The sequence below is a fragment of the Petaurus breviceps genome, unplaced genomic scaffold, assembly GCF_028583685.1.
Source record: "Petaurus breviceps papuanus isolate PSGF00001 unplaced genomic scaffold, PetGlider_PUasm1.0 186, whole genome shotgun sequence".
NCBI lineage: Eukaryota > Metazoa > Chordata > Mammalia > Diprotodontia > Petauridae > Petaurus > Petaurus breviceps.
The window spans coordinates 7,859,421-7,865,119 of record NW_027185798.1 but is presented as its reverse complement, the minus strand read 5'-3'; positions in this window follow the sequence as shown (position 1 = coordinate 7,865,119).

The window sequence follows — 5,699 nt, the reverse complement described above, 5'->3', positions numbered from 1 at the left end:
CACACACTCACACACACACACTCACACACTCACACACACACTCACACACACACACTCACACACTCACACACACACACTCACACACTCACACACACACTCACACACACACACTCACACACTCACAAGTACATATGAGAAGCTTCCAAATAGATAGTGCAAGGGGAATTATTTGCTTTATAAAGGAATTTGTTGCTTTCTTAAAAAATTCACCTTAAATACTCTCCTGGTCTCTGTAAGATATGATTTATGTTCCAAACATTGTCAATTTTCACACTACTTTCAGAAAAAACCCCAAAACACCTGTTGTTTTCTATATAGTTGAAAGAAACAGTCCAGAAGATAACTCTGTCTTCATATCATGCAAAGAAGGACGTCAGGAAACAGATTCCCACCCAGCCTCGGATGATAACTCTGTGACTTTGGACACATATCCCCTCTCTGGGGCCTCAAGGTTATGCATCTGTAGAACAATTGGCTTCCATGGTCCCTTCTCCCCCTGACCCTCTGTGACAGGGTGTTCTTAGCCTGGGGTCTGTGACCATAGTTTTTTCTTTTTTAATTTTAATAACATTTTCCAGTATTTAAATATATTAAAACTAATATAGAAACCAAGAAATGGAAACCAATATAATTGGTTTCTTTTGCAAGCCTATGTAGTTTATGCATGTAAGAGTATCATTCAGCCAGAGTTTCTAGTCTTCCCCAGAAAGGATGGAGACTCCCCTGCCCTATAATCCAGTGCCTGGAACCCAACAGGCATTGGCTGAGGGACTGATTGATCCCATGGGGTTTTCTGAACACGGAGTGGACCCTGAACATGGTCTCTAGCAGACCAGGACCAAATGTCCAAGGGTTGGGGACCAAACCACAACTCCAACTGGGCCTTTGCTGGGATGTGTGCAGGGTGCACCCGGTCCTTTATCCATGGGGCTAGAGTAGAGCCAGCCCCCATCCCAGAGCCTGGGGCCTGTTGCCATGGCACTGAGCCCACTCCCAGGAAAGACAAGGGGAGCAAAGGGATCTGGGGGGTGGGACGGCCCCTCACCCGTGCAAATTCCAAGGCGGAGGAGAAAAGGAGCCTCTCTAAGCCGGCTCACCCTCTCCCTTGGGCTTTGTTCCTCGCTCCCTCTCCTCACAAAGGGGAAACAATGCCCATGGCTCTCGCTGAAAGGGACACTATGGAGAGGGGTGGAGAGAGGGGGGCATCCCCCCCACTCCTGGTCAGCCTCCCGGCTCCCAGCCCTACCAGCTCCACTTCCTAGGGGGGCTGCTTTGCCATCCAGGCCCAGGTGGCACCGAGCCCAACAGTTAGCTTAGCCCCAGGTGCCTGAGGAGGCTTACATGCCCTCTGAACTCCCAGAAATGCCTGACCCTCCCCCCTTGGAGCGGAGAGTTTCTGAAGGCTGCTGGACATGAAGCTGGGCTGCTGAGAGGCGTGACTCATAGCAGCACAGATTGGGAGCTGGAAGAGACCTTGGGAATGTCAGATATGCTCTCTCCTCACGTGTGATTTATAGGAAATCTTTTGCAGTTTAAAAGCCTGGCCCTCCCAGGTCAGGCCATGGGTCCTGGACAGGTCTACTAGACTGTTACAGCCCAGATCTGGAGCAGACATAACTGCTGCTGGTCCTGTTTGGGGGTTGTCCCGCTTGCCATGGAACCGAACTGGTAAAGTGTTGGTGAACCTTCAAGCCCCCCTGAGGCTCATCCCTTTGTATTTACCTGAATTCATGTTAAACTTGTAAACCCGGAGAGAGACAGACAGAGACAGAGACAGAGACAGAAAGAGAGTGTAAATAGAGAGAGTAAGAGAAAGAAAGACAGAGAAAGAGAGACAGAGAAGTGTGAAAAAAGATAGCCAGAAAGTGTGAAAAAAGGGAGTGTGAAAACAGAGGGAGAAAGTGTGAAAAAAGAGAGAGATAAAGAGACAGAAACAGAGACAGTGTGAAAAAAGAAAGAGAATAGAGACAGAGTGAAAAAAAACAGAAAGTGTGAAAAAAAGATTGTGTAAACATAGGGAGAAAGAGTGTGAAAAAAGAGAGAGTGAGATACAAAGACAGTGTGAAAAAAGAAAGAGAAAAGAGAGAGAGACAGAGAGAAAAAAGACAGAAAGTGTGAAAAAAGAGAGTGAGATAAAGAGACAGAGAATGTGAAAAAAGAAAGAGAAGAGAGAGAGAGAGAGAGAGAGAGTCAGAGATGGAAGGGTCCAAGATACCATCTAGTTCAGGGCTTCTTAGCTTGAGGTGCATGGACACTCCATAGAAGGGACCCACGCATAAATTTCAGGGGGTCCATGAACCTATTTCTTTAATATTTTGGTAGCCTCTTCAACATAACTGGTTTCTTTTGTTAACCCATGTATGTTATTTTATGCATTTAAATACATGATTCTGAGAAGGGCTCCGTGGGTTTTTCCAGACAGCCTGACTGTCCCTGACAAAAACAAGGTTAAGGACTCCTGATTTCTTCTCCAATTTCATCATTTTACAAATGTGAAATGGCTTGGGGCAGGACTTGAACTCCTGTCCCTGGCAGTCCTTCTGACTTTCTGTGTGTTCTTTGGTCTGTGAGCTCTCACCACACTCCCTTCTTCCCCTCCGTGGAGTTGGCTGTGGGGGCTGTGGGTGTTGGAGAAGGGCTTTCTCTGTCTGAACTCACCAATCTGAGAATTTTATTCAGGACTGATGAGAGGGTGCTGACCTGAAGTTACCCCCAAGAACCTCGGCCAGGACCCTCAGGCTCCCCAGCTCTGAGTATGGGCCCCTGTCCACATTGTCCAATTTGTTGTAATTTGTAGTGAGAGGCAGCCTGTCCAGTCACCTCTGACTTGGACTGAGTGTATGGCCCTGGGGACTTCCGGGCACCCCCACCCTCACCCTCAGACAACTTGTACTCAATAACTTTGTTAGGAGTTTTCACAAGAGAAGGCACCCAGGCTGATGAAAGCTTCATAGGCGACATCCCAGGACCACAGGGGCTCCAGTTTGCTGGGAGAGACTTTGGAGTCTACTGTGTTCAGCCCCCTCATTTTACTACAGAGCAGGACCCAAAAGGACGTACCCAAGTAGGATTCGAACCCAAGTCCTCTGACTCCACATTGTGTTCTCATATGTCTGGAGCTGGAGCCAGGACCCTGGCCTGTTGCTATGCAGTCGTTCTGTTGGACTCTTTGGGGTTTTCTTGGCAAAGACACTAGCATGGTTTGCCATTTCTTTCTCCAGCTTATTTTACAGATGTGGAAACTGAGGCAAGAAGGGTGAAGTGACTGGCCCAGGGTCACACAGCCACTAGGTATCCAAGGCCTGATTTGAACTCAGGAAGATGAGTCTGTGCTCTGTGCACGGTGGAGCCCCCTGGCTGTACCCTTAGTCTCCCAACTCCAAGGCCAGTGCTTTCTCTGGTATTCCAGGGCTCCCTTCCCAGTGTCCTCCGCTTCAGGGGGAAACCCCAGTCTATGGCCTTGAATGGCCAGTCCCACTGATGTCAGAGCATGAGTGTTATGAGCAGTCAGCTTGTCCTCTGTGGTCTCCCAAGGGCTGGGATGGGGGGTGTACGGCGGGGAGGGCGGGGGGGACCAAAGAGCTACAGATCAGCCTGGGAGTGCGTGCGTGGGTATGTGCGTGCATGTGTGTGCGTGTGTGTGTATGTGTGTGAGCATGTGTGCGTGTGTGTGTGGGTGCATGCGTGCGTGAGTGCGTGTGTGTGTCCCTACCTGGGAGGGGGACTGGGGGAAGCACTGGGATACATGGGAAAAAATGGCTTGGGGTCAAATCCCACCCCTCATACTATCCCTGTGACCTTGGGCAAGGGGTCCCTTCACCTCTGAGACTCTGTAAAATGATGCGGTTGGACCAGATGGCATCTCAGCCCCAGCTGGTGATCCTGGGAATGTCTGGGTGGCTGGGGCTGCTCTCATGAGGACAGGGTTGGTATCAAGATAGACTAGGGGGATGTTTGGATGAATGGGGAGGGGAACCCTGACTAGATCAGCAGGACAAGGGGAGAGAGTAGGACCCTCTGGCCCGAGGGGCTAGAGTCCAGCCTGGACCCTGCCCAGGACTCAGCAGGATGAGGGAGACCTTGGTTGGGTGGGGCCAACCCAAAGCCAGCTCCCCCCCCCCCCCCAAGCCAAGGGCTGGGGGCTGAGGCTCCCGCTCCTCCTGAAAGCCTCTTTGTGGATGCTGGGCCAGGAGCTCCTGTTTCATTGACTTTGGAACTTGCCATTCATTTATCCAGCTCAAAGGAAAATTCAGCAGCAGTGGAGGGAAAACAAAATAACTCAGCTGGCCACAAGGAGAAGGGAGAGAGCCCCAGCACCCCTGCCCTGCCCCACCACACCCTCCTCATAGGGAAGCCCTGCTGCCTCCCTGCATTCAGGGACTCTGTAGGCAAGGATGGGGGCTGAGTGAGGATGATCTGCATGGGCTCATGCACACTTCCCCTCCCAGCCCTGCTCGAGACTGAGCTAAGGCATGTGCTTAGAGGCAGCTGGCCGGCCCCTGGGGGAAGGGGGGGCATCCTGTGGCTAGGGTTAGTGGTCAGTCTGTGACTGGGATCAAAAGTAAGTCCTCGGACAGTTTTAGAGGTTGATCTGTGACCAGAGTTCGAGGTCGATCTATGCCCCAGATTGAGGTCCTGCAATGGCCAGGGTGAGAGGGCAAGGAGGAGGACCAGCTCTTCCTGGGACTCGCTGTAGTCTGCTCAGAGATGACCCGCTGGCCTTGCACTGGTCAGACTGGATCTTTCTGGGCCTGACCTTACAGGGCATTGAGCTCCACCTCAGCAGACTAAGGGGCCTGGACCCAGGTTCTTGGCTGATCTGAGCCCCCCATATGAGGCCTGTCCTGTCCACTCCCTTCCCCCAGCTCAGCTCCCATGGGGGTTGGAGTCTAGAGCAGAAGCCAAAGTCGGTCTGGGATTGAATTGCACTTTCAGATGTCACCCTGGTACTCTTGGCTGCCCCTGGGCAGCCCCCAGCATTTGGGCTCTCATTCGTAGAGGCCAAGAGGGCCCGAGGGGAGGGGAGGATTTCTTCCCTGCCTGCCCACACCTCCCCCAGCCTCAGGACAGGCCTTGGTGAGGTCCTCGGTCTCACATTGTCCTTCCCAGGCCAGGCTGTCTGGACTGACCAAGGGGAGAAGGAAGAAGAGGGGAGAAGAACCCCTTCTCCCCAGTCTAGGCTCAGCCTCTCCCTCCAGCCTCCTGCCCTCCAACTCTCACTGGGGAAATCTTTATCTCCTTTCAAGGCTGCCTTCTCCAGCAAGCCCCCTTCAGGTCTCTTAGCCGACTGTGCTCCCCCTCCCCCTTTGTCCTCAGCCCCTGGGCCTTGTCTCAGCCTCCTCTGGGTGGATCCGTCCTTCCTCGGCTACTCCCTGTGAAACCTCAGGACTCCAGGCAAGTCTAAGACTCATGTCTGGAAGCTCAGTGGTCAGCGTGATGGAGTCAGGGAGATGCCAGCTTGAATCCTGCCTTAGACACTCACTCACTCACTGTATGGCTCATTCTCTGTCTGCATCAGTTTCCTCATCTGTGAAATGGAGATGATAACAGGGCTGTTGTGTGGACCCAGCAATGACACCCAGGTGAATGTGCAAGCCTGCAGATGCTCCATGAGCGTTCTTCCCCCCTCCTTCCCCTCCTCTCCCTCCTCCTCCCCCCTCTTCCTCTCCCTCCCTCCTCCTCCTCCTCCTCCTTTCCTT